The 14,366-nt window shown below is 34.9% G+C and overlaps 1 protein-coding gene across 2 annotated transcripts in view; it reads left to right on the plus strand.

Moving 5' to 3' along the window:
- Positions 1 to 14,366, plus strand: part of TIAM2 (TIAM Rac1 associated GEF 2) — a 317,964-nt gene that overhangs the window by 103,089 nt on the left and 200,509 nt on the right. Inside the window, exon 3 of one of the 2 annotated variants that reach the window (XM_007484791.3) lies at positions 13,928 to 14,019. The exons of the other annotated variant lie outside the window; for it this stretch is intronic. The gene's annotated coding sequence lies outside the window, so the exon portion shown is untranslated. The remainder of the gene's footprint in view (positions 1 to 13,927; positions 14,020 to 14,366) is intronic. 2 annotated transcript variants of the gene reach the window in all.

A 14,366-nucleotide genomic window follows, 5' to 3' on the forward strand; every position in this document is an offset into this window, starting at 1 on the left:
ACCTGAAACAATCCCATTGGGTAAATCCTTAAGCCAGAGATACTAGTCCTACCTGAACACTATTATCATAGTTCATATTTTATATTCGTTGAACCAAATGGAATTTGGAGAAAATAAAAGGGAGAGACCTGGTCTAGTTAAATTTAGCCAGTCAAATTGTATAGCATTATATAGCAAATTATATATGTAGCATAAGATTAATCTGTAGAGGATTTTGGATGCTTATACTTCATCCTGTAGACAAGAGGATGACATTATGAACTTAATATTTAGATTATTCTAGGAGTTGTGTATCAGAAGAATTGGAGCTGGAAACTAGTTTTGAGATTTTTGTACTAAGACCAGGCATGAATTTTTATAATTTTCTGGCTTACATAGTAGGAAATAAAAATAGAAAGAAGAGTATATGTAGAAATTAGAAAAGTGAAGAGATCAAAGATTTAGAAATCTTATTCTAGTGTTATAGTTTGTAATTGGATTGAATTTTTCTTTTAATATAAAGGAAAAACAAATCAGTCACATTTTCCTTGTCTAAAGATTGAGCAAGCCAATGTGAATATTTAAAAATCATATAAGTAAGAATATGAGTTTTCAACAATAACTCTTTACTGTTTGAAAACTGCAATTCTGCATTAAAACTCCCTAATTTTTGTGGACTAGGTTTTTTTTTTTAACTTACAGACATAATTGGGTTAATTTAAAAACTTTTAAAATGCATGTTTCCCTCCTTTCTGATATAAAGATAAGATTATAATATGCCCAGGGCTTCTATTAACAAGGTAATGAATTGGTGATGCCTGGAAGGATAAAGAAAAAGAAATAGAAGGCTGGGTAAGATCTCTTCTTTCTTTTGATAGCCTATTTCTATTTTGACTCTTTTCAGCTCCTGAAAAGAATTGCAGATGATATTTTCATGGATACCTTTCTTCACTTTGTGTTCTTCCTTCTTTTTCTCTTATTTTTGTTACCACCTGGTAATAAATATAAGGATTTGTAATGAGGAGGAACAATGGAATAAGTATTTATTTGTATACATGTTGTCTCCCACATAGGAGTATAAACTCCTTGAAGGCAGGAACTGTTGTTGCTTTTTCTTTTTTTCCCTAGTACTTAACACATTATTTGAATTATGATAATCATTTAACTATATATTGGTTAAATGACTGATTAAATGTTGACAGGGTATTTGTTTTATAGATGGTAGAAAGAGGAAGGAAGACCAATACTTCTTGTTCACATCATTCTAGTTTCTGATTTGGAAGTATGCTGTAAGATTAAAATTAATATCCAATAACTCCAAGTATTATATTTTATAAGATTTATTAATAATTACTTGAAGTAGAAGAAATAAAAAGACAAAAGTAAAAACCTGAGTAAAGAAAAGTTTTCCCAGCCCTGTCCACAAGGAAAAGAGAGAGAGGGGTGAAGTTACACACAAACTTTATCTCTAAAACGTAATGTGAGAAGGAACATGGGAAGCTGAGATTTAGAGTCCTAGGGTTCAAATTCTAATTAAACAATATATATATATTACATATATATACTACTATATTACTATATTATTTAGTATATATAGTATGTATTATGATATATACACATTTCTTATTTTGTTAATAAAAAAATGAAGTCTTAAGACTCTAAAGTGACATATAATCATGCAAGAATGGAATGGAAGAATAATCTCACTTTACACAGCTCTATCACTGATACTGACATAGGGATGGGGGAATCAGAGATCCCAATCTGGAAAGAACCTTAGAGATGATCTCCTTTTGTAGATAAGAAAATTGAAGCTAGAAGAAGTAAATGAATTACTTGTTCTAGATCACATAGGTGTATAGTAAATAGAAAAGCTCAGAATCAAATGAGATTCTTTACCTTAAAATCGGGCAGTTATTCCAATGCAATAAACAGTTATTCAACTGAATTCATTACTTAGGGATTGGTATGATCTTTACCAGCATCTTTCACATAAACCCATTCTGTGGCTCCTGGAAGATCTGAATCTATTTCCTTTGAAAGAGGTCCTGCAATGCAATGATCCACGACAATTCTGAGGGACTTCTAATTAAGAATGCTATTTGCCTCCAGAGAAAGAACTGTTGGATTCAGAAGGCAGATGAAAACATACAGTTTTTCACTTGTTTGGTTTTATGTTTTAGGGGTTTGGTTTATAAGATTACTCACTTACAAAAATGAACAATATAAAGAAAGAAAAAAAATCAAAGAGGCCCTGAAGGACTTAGAATGTGTTGAATCCTTAATGAGCCAGGATGCTGAGTTTGATTAAGATTTCTAGCCCCATTATGCATAAGTTGATTAGCCTCTCCAAACTTCCAGCAGTGGCCTCAGACCTGGATTTAGCTCATTTAAGAAGAAAAAGAGAAAGTATTAAATTTGGAACCAGAGTACATGGTTTTAAAAGTTCTGTCTTTGTCAATTACCTGTGTTACTTTGGACCATTTAGTCAATAAGTGTTTATTAATATTAAGCTCCTTCTATGTGCCAGGCACTGTGCTAAGCTCTGTTGATACAAAATGATGTAAAGGACAGTACCTGACCCTATTGAGGGAGAGAATAAGTAAACACAGAATTTGTATAAACAAGCTATACACAAGATAAGTCAGAAATATTTAACAGAGGGAGGACAGTAGGATTACTTTGGAAAGTGGGATTTTGGCTGGGATTTGAAAGAAACTTGGGAAATCAGGAGATGGAACTGAAGAGAGAGACCATTCCAATCTGGGGACAGCCAGAGAACATTCCTGGAGCCTAGAAATGGAGAGTCTTGTTCATGGAACAACAAGGAAGCCAGTGTCACTGGATTGAAGAGTATGTGGTAGGGGAATGGGGCATGGGGTGAGTAGAGTGGGACGAAGGGCTTGGAAAGCCAGAAGATTTTGTAAGGATCTTTGGACAGGTCCCTTAATGTCTTTCTTGGTCCCAGTTTCTCATCTATAAATTAGGAGGATTGATTTAGATGATCTCTGAATGATTCCTTAAGCTGTATATTTATTATCCCATGAATCCTCAAGACTAAAAATTTACCTTCCATATTCCCCCTGCTTTTGTTTCAATGGCTCTCCCAAAGCACTCAGTATAAAGTTCAAATCCCTAATCTTATCATTTGAAGATCTCCTTAGTTTTGCCTCAGCCAGTGTTTCTACTCTTATTTGTATGTCTGCTATTCAGTCAGATTAGTTTTCTTATTTTCCCAAACTACCATAATTCTTTATCACCTTCATGTCTTTTTTTTGGAGGAGGGGTGATGCTTTTGTTGTTGTTGTTCAGTGGTTTCAGTAGTGTCTGACTTTTTGTGACTCCATTTAGTGTTTTCTTGGCAAAGATACAGGAGTGATTTGCCATTTCCTTCTCCAGTTCATTTTTATAGTTGAGGAACTGAAGCACACAGGGGTAAGTGACTTGCCCAGGGTCACACAGCTAAGTGTCTGAGGCCAGATTTAAACTCAGGAAGATGAGTCTTCCTGACATCAGACCCCACATTCTCTCCACTGTGCCACCTGGTTGCCTTTGTGGCTGTGCTTCTCCTCTGATTAAATTTCCCTTCCCAATTCTATCCATTTGTTTGACTTCTCTGCTCATCAATCAATCAACTTTTATATAGCTTACACTTTGTACCATGCTCCATTTATTTCAGGCACTGAAGGGATAATACCCTCATGGAAGCTCCAGTGGGTACCCTGGCCCTTGGTGATGGAATGACTTTCTCTGTGCTATAGCAGCTTTTTATATCGCTCCCGTGACACTTTTATCCTTTCCTCCTTATCTTACTGTTTATATATCCGGTCTCACAAACTACATTCTTATCACTAGCATTTCCAGTGACCAGTCCAGTTCCCTACATGTCAAGTCAACATGTATGCTGGGTACCGTGTTAAATGCTAAAGATACAAAGAAATGCAAAAAAGCAGCTCTTGCTCTCCAGGAGCTTCCACTCCAATGGAATCTATGCCATGGAAGATATATTTAGGAGAAATTGGTATTCTCAGAGGGAAAGCTCTGGCATTAAGGACAATTAGGAAAGGCTTCTGATAGAAGGTGGGATTTTAGCTGGCACTTGAAGGAAGCCAGGAAGTCCAGGAGACCAAATTGAAGAGGGCATTTCAGACTTGGGGGACAGCCTATGGAAGTGTATTAAGTTGAGTATTATAATGTCAGGAGGTCAATGTTACTGGATAATAGGATGCATCTGCTTGTTAGAATATATTACAACAGGGAACCCCAATCAGCCCCTCACCCTCATCCCTTTTGAAGTGCCAGCCACCCTAGTTCCAATCTGAATCCAGATTAGTTGAAAGTACACCAATCTTGGGAATGCAATGAGTTGGACAGTTGGGATGCAATTTTTAAAAAATCTTTTCTCTATTTGGTGTGGAAGAGGGGCGGACAGAGAGGACACTTCTCACATGTGGGAGAACTTTATAAATGATGAGAACTTTGATTTATGATGGGAAGGAAAAAGCCTTTGCTCCACATATCCAGAATTCTGACACTTCGGGAGTCTTGCTATAACCCTCTTTTCATTATAATTAGCCACCCTTTGATGTGAAGGGAATGTTTCTTTAACTTTCTAAGGTCTGCTGAAGGATGGTACATCCTTGCTTTATTATGCTTAGCATTTGATAATTGACATTAGCTCTTTGGTCCACAGTTGCTCTAATACAGGGGGATGGAGGGCTGAGTCAATCAATGCCTTTAAGTGCTTTGTGCATTGTTTCTTGAACCTCTCACACTACCCTAGAGGCTGGTTGTGATAACAAATGATCCCTCTCTGACCAGAGGGCTGCAGATGAAGTTCTACTGGTCAGTGACTCACCAGGAGTTAATGATAGGATAGAAAATGCCCCTGGAAAATGTTCCTCCTCTCATTTTGTTCCATGGCAAACCCTATCTGAATTGATAAGCAGCACTGATTGTTAGTGAGGTTAAAGAAAATCCTGGACAGTAAACTGTCCCCCAGCCCATCCCCATTCCCCCAGAGAGAAAGTGGGAACAAGATTTGAAAAACAAATGAATTTCAAAGGAAGGTAGCTAACAAAACATCTAGGAGATAAGGGAGGGGGGAGGCGCAGAGGAGAGTGGGAAAAGGGAAAAGATATGTTTTTTAAGGGCACAGGTTAAGTAGGAACTTCAGCTTGCTTTCCCCCAGAAGACATGCCCTAAGTGAATGGACTATTATGATAAGTGAGCTCCGTATCCTTGACAGTTTGCAGCCACCAGGCAGTGAAAGTTTTATAAATACTGAGAGGGAAGTCTGAGCTCACCAGACCTCGACAATAGCTTTGCAAATGATGGATGTTACCTGTGAATTTCCTCTTGGGCTTGCTTTGTGAGGAAGCTGAATTCCAAGACTAAGGCTTTGGGTTCAAGACTGAGAATGGGGGAGGTGGAAGAAGAGAAATCTTTTAGCTTTGTGAAGACTAATAAATCTTCAAAATCGAGGGGTAGGGGGGTGGGGTGGGGGATAAGACCTATTCCTGTTATATCATGGTGATATTATAAATGGTTGGTGACATTATTTGTCCATCTGCTCCCTGCTTCCAAACCCCCCCCCTTTTTTTTTTTTTGCTTTTGGTTGCAACTGTTTTAAGACCAAATGGAGTCATCAATAAAATCTTTTGAAAATCTATTCAAATATGAGTTTTTAAAAACTCTCACCACCATTTATGTTATTCCTAGTGGGAAAAAAAACAATACCCAAGTACTTTGCATTCAGATTTACAGCTACTGCCAAAGAAGTCCCTACAAAATTTAAGAATTTAGAGGATCGAGTGGTCTGGTGATACTTGCTTGGACATTGCACTAATTTGTTATATCAATTCAGCAAGGGGTACTTGCAAAATTTTAGCTGTAATCCATATATTTCTTTAAAAATCTTTTAATTCAGTGAATAATTGCATGGTGTAAATCATTCTGGGTGGGGCAAATTTTTTAATGAATAGGCCACATGATTAGAAATAGATATATTCTCTAATTATAATTTGTATTGTTATTAAATGCATTATTTTAGTAAGTGATAATTTAGTTATATAGTTAATTGCATTCACCTACAATGATAATTTCTAAATGCTCCTATGTTGTCTAGCATTAAAGGTCAATTATTACACTATGGGAGCAGTGGATAAGTGATTATGTCCTATGGCTTTATTAGTTTTCAGGGCTAAGTACAACATTGGGTTGCTAAAAATCTCTGGGTAGATTGCTTTTGACTCTAGGGATGTTAAATGGTAGTAATTGAAACTTGCAAAAGGTACCTATTTGTTTTAAATCACTAACCTAACTAATTGAATGTTAATGATTTAAATGACTTTGATCTACATAAAGTTAAACAAGTAACCTGGAGAACAAAATAGAAGAGTAGTTAGGGAATCAGCCCCTGCTATCTATTCATGTAGCATTAATGGAAGGGACCCAATTGGAATGAGATTCATGAAATCTAGATTCTAGTCACGGCTCTGTATCTTCCTAGGTAAGTTATTTGCCTTTCTTCTTTGGGCCTCAGTTTATCAGTGTTGGTAAAAATGAGGGATTAAGCTAGATAATATCTAAAATCTTATTTAACTTAAAATTTTTATCATTTCAAGTGTTCCAAATATAAATATTTAAATTTCAAATGATCAGTAATCAAAGCCAAATATTACCGTCTCTTGTTGATCCCGCTCATAGTAGTGTAATATATACATAAGCTAGGACTGAATTTGAATAATATTGGTGTTAAAAATTCCAATCTGTCAGAATCAGATCTTTGCTGACTTTGGCCAGCTTAAAGGATACTTTTTTGTTGTTGTTGTTGGAGAGATATTTAATGTGCTCAAACTGTTTCTATGTGTTAGGGGTCTGAGTTCACCATATGGGATTCTTAATTTGGGCAGGAGCACACCAGTCTTTTTTTTTTTTTAATAATGAAAAAAAAAGCCCACCTCCAGATCAAATAGTACTCTAGAAGGAATTTTTTAATATTTTGATTGAAGATATGAAATGTTCAGTGTTTAGGGAAGACACTTATTTGGAGAATCCATTTATATTCGTTCTCTGTCTCCCTGCTTTGTCTTTTTTTCTTCAATTACAATGCCTGTTCTTTGAAAAAGGGAAATAAGATTCATTGTCAGTGGACACCTTCATCTACAAAATTTGAGTTATATGAAAATTGGGACTCATATTATAGATATATTTATAAAATATTCTGATGGTTTCCATTATTTTATCTTTTTTAGTACTCTTTTGAAGATATGATTGATTGTATCTATTTTTTGCTTTTTCTCAATATTCCATCATATGTAATTATATTTACATATGTATATATATCAACATATTCAAGCATGACATTCTTCCTTTTTAATAGTCCTCAGGTGACAGTAAAATGTATATAGACAAAATATATATTTTTAAATGCCAGTTTTAATTTTTTGTACTAACTACCTAATTCTTATTTGAATAGTTGGTAGATCTCATTTTTTTAAAATGGAGAAATAAAGTTAAAATAAGAGACAGCGTATGAGTTCTCAGAGTCTAGATAGAATTAGGAATGTTGTTGTGCAAATTAATATATAAATAAATTCAACTACTAGGTCAGTACATAGGCATTTTTATATCTATCTATCTATCTATCTATCTATCTATCTATCTATCTATCTATCTATCTGTCTATCTACTTGACTAGTTTGCTATTTATTATTTATGTCTTCTCTAGTTCCTTAAAGGTTTTGAGTCAGCATTGTTACCAATGTATCAGTGCTGATTTCAATGACAGCATCCACCTCAAATGTATTCTCAGCATGTGGTCAGGGAAGAGATCTTCTAGGCATTTCTTTTCTCATTCTTGCTAGCCTAAAGAACATGAAGTCACTCTTTCTTGACTTTTATGCTTCAGTCTCTTCTGAAAACATTTCACTTTTTTGACATTGGATCACAAATTTGGAGCTAGAACAGACCTTGCAGATCATTTTAGTCAAACCCTAGACTTTACAGATTAAAAGAAAAAAACCTGAGACTCAGGAGAAGTGAAGTGATTCACTTCAGTAGATGTAATTAGTAGCAGAACTGGAATTTGGATCCATGTCCTCTGATTGCAAATCAAGGACTCCTTTGCAAACAAATATTAACTATATTGCCAGGAAATCTTTTTTATCTTAATAGGAGGCTGTAAAGGTTAAATTTAATGTTTGAACTTAAATTATATGAAATAACATAGTCACTGAAATGAGTATATCTCAAGTCAGAAGTTTATTCTATATATATATATAAAATCTATATCTATATCTATATATATAAAATAGAGGGGAAACAATAAAGTAGAGAAATGTGAAAGAGATTAGAGAAAATACCTATATTAGTCCTCAGGCAGGAGGGTTAGAGTTAGGGTTAGTGAGGAACCACATGGCCTCTTCCAAGATGGAAACTAGTCTCTTAGGAAATTAGGAAGGGAGTCAGCTTTTTCACTCACCCAGGGAAGTAGTCCAGGAATCAGTCTAAATTGAAGCCACAATCCAAGCCAAAGTGTCCAGTGAAGTTCCCTTGATGACTATCTCCAGGAGATACTCTCCAGGAGACTCAACTTCCCAAGACCTCTCCAACTGAAAGAATTTCTTGACTTTTATGGTGGTTTACTGTCTTATCTCTGGCCAGTCACTGTTTCCAAATTGTCCAGCACTGCTGAGGGGCACTATCTGTGGAATTGACTTCTCACCTCTAAAGATGTTAACTCTCCTCCTAAGAATCCACATGTTTCTGAGTTGTCACCCAGTTTAGCACCTGGGTTGCAGACCTCCCCCCCACATAAGGTTAAGTAGGGGTGTCTTCCTTTTGGAGGTGTAAACTCCTGTACTAAGAGTTTGTGGACTTCCCTTATTTTAGGGTTAAGTATGGGTGTATTGCTTATGTTGATTAATTCAAAAGGTAAACAAAGGAGAGTTAATCCTGTCCTCACAATCTAGTGAGGTACTAAGTAAGGGTACTTAAGTTACTGTTAACCAAAGTTTTAACTCCAACTAGGCAAAGAGAATAAAGGATTCCCTTATCACAAGTGTAAACTCATAATAGAGAACCAAGAATTTGCTTTCATAAGACAGATAGTTAAGCTCTCTACCTACTCTAGGAAAACTCTGAAGTTTGCACAATTGAATAATTATAAAGAAATCCAATGGAAAACTCTACCAAGTGACTTTTTCACATAAAAAAATTTGTCAGTAGACCAAAAGCAACATGAAGAGGTTTCCACTAGCAAAGTCAATGCCAAGACAAGATAGTCTTTAGCAAGCAGGACCAGAGATGGGATATAGGTAACTTATACAACTTAGTATTCTGAGGCAATAAGAGCCTTAGAGTGGATAGAAAGACCCAGAGAAGAGATCATTGAAAATCTGAGGGGAGGCAGTGGTAGCAACCAACATGTAGTACAGCAGTGCTTATACCAGGAAGCCCAGGAACAGGGGTAATAGGATCCTAGTGTCCTCTCCTGGGATGCCCAAGAGGGTTCTGAACATCTAGGATTCTGATCCTCCAAAATCCATGAAGGTTCAATTCTAAGAGTAGCATTCAATATAGGAAAACAAACAACCCAAGATAATATTACTCCACCAAAAAGCATAGGATAGGGTAAAGCCTGTCCCTGTCACAAAGTCCAAATTCAGGAAGTAAAACTGGAGACATGAGATGATTTTAAAAATACAAAGTAGTATAAAAAATGAATGCAAATACAAAGATTCCCCCAAGGGAGAGAATATCTTTGTGACAACTGCAAACAGAGACAATAAGAAAACAATGAAATTCTAGAAGTACTACATGAATAACTAGAGAAATGAAGCAAGAATTTTTTTAAATGAGATAAAAATTCTTGAGAGAATTGGAGGAAGAAAAAATAGCTTTGAAGAGTAGGTGGTGAGCCTGCTCTCAGTGTTAGATTTCTTAATACAAGAAAAGAACAAACAGAAATCAATGACTACCTTAGATAGCAAGGAATATTTGAACAAAATCAAAAGATTGGGGAAATAACCCCAGAAGAAAGTTTATGATATCTGATATTAAAAAAAAAACCTGACCTGGAAAATAGAACAATAAGAAATAAGTTAAGAATCATTAAACATTCTGCCAACTGTGATTTTTTTTAAAAAGCCTAGACACTGTAGTTAAAGAATTATAAATGAAAATGCTTAGGTATATTAGAAATAGAGGGCAAAGATAGAAAGGATCTGTCATCAATCAACTCCTGAAACTCCAAAAGGAAAAGTTTCATCTATATACTAGCTGAATTTGTGTCATATAAGAATTTCGTTGGAAAGAAAAAATGAATAGGTTGAAGAAGTGAAGACTTGAGGTTGGGGTTTTTATGATTGTCCTTCAGTTGTTTGAAAGACTCTTGTGCAAAAAATCCTGCATATTTTCAGAGCATAGAAGTAGGAGCAGTGGTAGAAGTTGCAAAAACAAAAACAAAAACAAAAAAAAACACAAAAAAACTCCCACAGTGAAATTGGATGCTCCAAGGAGAATAGTAGACTTTTATACACTAGAGATGTTTAAAAGCTTAATGACCACTTATTGGTTATATTATAGAAGGGATTCTTTTTTTTTGGATTATATGGCTTTTGAGGTCCCTTCTAACTCTGAGATTCTTTGATTCTAGGGAACTTAGAATTTCATTTTAGTATCAATTATTTTTTTAAAAACCCTTACCTTCTGTCTTAGAATCAATACAAAATATTGGTTCCAAGGCAAAAGAGTGGTAAGGGCTAGGCAATGGAAGTCAAGTGACTTGTTCAAGGTCACACAGCCAGGAAGTGTCTGAGATCAGAGTTGAACCCAGGACTTCTCGTCTCTAGGCCTGACTCTCTATTGAACTACTTAACTGCCCCCCTCAGTATCAATTCTAAGACAGAAAAGCAGGAAAGGCTAGACAATTGAGGTTAATTGACACACAGGTCAGAAGTGTTTGAGATCAAATTTGAACCCAAGTCCTCCCCATTCCAAGGTTGCAATCCATGCCCACCTTTTCTTTCTGTTTTCCTCTTGCTTATGACTTTCCTGAGAATTCTCCAGAGGGGGTCCATCTGGTATGCTAAAGGTCCTTTCTTTCGATTTCTTGACATTGTTTGGGTGCCAGTGCACCACATTAGCTATCCATCAGTTTTTTCCTTGTACTTGCTACGTGATTACCCACTTTCCTTTCTGGTCATATTTCAATATTATTACATTCTCCATGTAACTTCTCCAGTATAATTCTTTGTTGGTTATATGTTGCAATATGTCATTCACCATGTACCTCTTCATTGCCCTTTTGGCAAACTATAATCTTCATATTTTCGACTGTAGTGTTCTGTGATTCACCGTCATGTAGCATTGATAGAATAATCTTGGTATTAAACAATGGTTCTCCAGGGGAATTGCTTGGCTAGGTGGAGAAGGGGAAAGAACATGAATCATGTAACCATGGAAAATGATTCTGAATTATTTAAATTCATTCTATTAATAGAATTAATTAAGTTAATTCTATTAAATAAAATCTAAATTAATTTTGAAAAAGAAAAATGATTCTTTGTTTCAAGGAGAAAGCTGATGTCTTTTTAAAACCCTGTGCTAATTCCAAAATGTAGTCTAGCCCATTCTCTTATTTAATTTTTGAACAAAATCATTATCCATCTATAGTGTCTATCCCTGAAACTTGTATTAATGGCTCAAGGGGTTGTCCGTACAACTGCATATCATAATCTCGACAATAGAAATTAATTATATAGTTAGTATTTTTACCATACCAAAAATTAGGACCAATTTTTTAGGTATGGATCTCATTTGAGTGAACCTGCCACATTCTGACTTTCATGAAACCAGTATAGTTATTTTAAAACTGAAACATCTAGAGCACAGGTGTCAAACATGCAGACTATGGGCCACATTGCAGTCCATAATGCTTGTGTCTCTTAAAGCAAATTAAAATGTAATTTGTAAATACTTAACAAAATCAATGAAGATGCAATAGAACAAATATAGTACTAACATGGTTTTAAAGTCAATATCTCCCCCAGAGATTCTTATGTAAGGCTTGGTGGACCCCATTTCTGTTTTGAGTTTGACAGTACTGATCCAGAGGAATCCAAATGAAAGGATTCCCTCTAGCTGGATTCTGTACCGAACACCCAATATGATAGTAGCCAGTGCCTTTGACCAGCATACTTTTCCACTTTTTATACCTACTTTATACTAATAGAGATTATTGAAAGAAATACTTTTATATCCTTCAAGGGCTCTGTAAATGATTTTAACATGGAACAAATATAAATATTGGAGGAGAACTGTTAAAATGAGTATTTTGTTTTATTGAATCAAATGATTTTTCAAATATTCAACAAGGATAATAATGAGTGTGGGAATTTTTCCATCTCTGTTAGTAAGATCCAGCTTATTATGGAATATAGTTTGTGAAAGTTTGTCCACTCATCAATATCAAAGACACCTTGATGTACCTGTTGATTAATCTCATAAAGATTCTGAAGAGATGGAGAAAGAAAGATCTTTGGATTATCAGTTAATGGTATTTTCTCTAATTTATTAGTCATCTTTTTTGGTTCAGGTTCCTCTTATACCTTTGATATTCTCTGGTCTTCAAAGATCTTGAGAATTAATATTTGATGACATCCTTCCCCAAATCATGCCAATTTTAGCATAAAGCTACTCATCACATACTTGATCTATTCCAGTTTTTGTTCCTACCCCTTGTTTTGTTCAGCATTATCTTTATGTCCTTGTAGATATATCATAGATAGCCCAAATGTGGAAATTTGATTGTCATTAAGGTTTAGAATTTAAGAATAAAAATTCATGTGTATTTTTCATTTTTACATGTTGTCCTCTTTTCTCATGTAAGGATAATTATCCTTAAATGAAGTGAATACATTTCAATAATATTCAGATATTTTCATAAAATTTAGGCAATCTTTGTATTATTATAGGAGTACCATGTAAAGAATGAACCTCTTTCTGATGAAGATTCACTTTATAAACAGCAAAGAGTAAAGAAGTACTCCTTAATATTTTGACTTCAAGTCCTAGAATTTGATTGGTCCATACATAGTTGATATGGTGATATAGTTGTGGCATGCTGGTCACATAAATTAAGAAGGTATAATTTTAAACAGAGCAACCAATAGAATTCTTTGCAATAATTTATGGAAACCTTATCTTTTCATCCATGGTTGAACTATAATTTAATTGGTTAAGGAAAGGAAATGTTTCCCAGTAATATATATATCGCTCCACAAGTAATCCAATAAGTAAAAGTCAGAACCATAATGTGATATTAGACTATTTGAGCTGGAAGAAAGTTTAGAGATTATGTTGCTGAACCTCCTGTTTTATTAGATGAGGAAATTAGTCCCCACACAGGTTAAATAATTTGCTTAAGGTTACAAACTAGATTGATGTATAAAGGTAATCCTTCATGATTCCTCAGTTGATTTGTTTTGTAGGGTATGTAAGTTGTAGTTTTAGACACTATTGGTTAGAGCCATACAACAACTTGCTATCAGCTTCACATATTGCTCATGTGTGTTCATGGCTTTGTGTGAGTGTGTGTGTTTGTGTATTTATATATGATAAAAGATGGTACACATTTTGGACTGATGAGTTTAGATATAACTGAATAAGCTGGTCCTAGACCTTCCAGATGCTTCTTTTTGCATGAAAGGAAGCCCAAGTAACTATTTTCAGATAGTCATTTTGTTCCATTTGTTGTAGGTAGCCTATGTTGTTTGCCCAGTTAGTGAATGGCCCATGATTCAGTAATTATTAACTTTCAGTCCCTTCAATCATTTTAAAAATAGAATTAAGGATTTTTTTATTGATTGCTAATGAAATAAATTCAAATGAGAAAATTCTAACCTAAAACAATGTTCCTTAAAATTTTATTTTTTTTTTCCAGAACTGTGTCATATGATCATCTGCACCTTTTCAGGAGATACATTCTGGATGAATAGATGATTAAACTACATTTCTTCTGCACTTCCTCTTAGGGTAAGGTTGAGCCTATCTGTATGTTCCAGAGACTTAGGGAGTTTAACATATGTCAATATTTAGTTCCTTAATCACTATATCCTCAAATAAGCTTTGCTAACTGCTATTTGTGCAAAGGATATGAATTTTAAAATCTATATCTATCACTTTCTCACCCCCTCAAAAACTCCTTTTGAGTGCAAATAATTGAAGTTCCTAGAGAGAAAAAGACTTCAACCCCCCCTACTCTTTTCTAAGTAGCTCTTTGCAAATGCACTTAAATTTGATGTGTGCCAAGATCCCATCAAATATAAGAAATGTTCTAAGAATTCCCAAAGGGGCCTTAAATGGAGAGGATTCATCATTGC

Source organism: Monodelphis domestica, chromosome 2, assembly GCF_027887165.1.
Source record: "Monodelphis domestica isolate mMonDom1 chromosome 2, mMonDom1.pri, whole genome shotgun sequence".
Classification (NCBI taxonomy): domain Eukaryota; kingdom Metazoa; phylum Chordata; class Mammalia; order Didelphimorphia; family Didelphidae; genus Monodelphis; species Monodelphis domestica.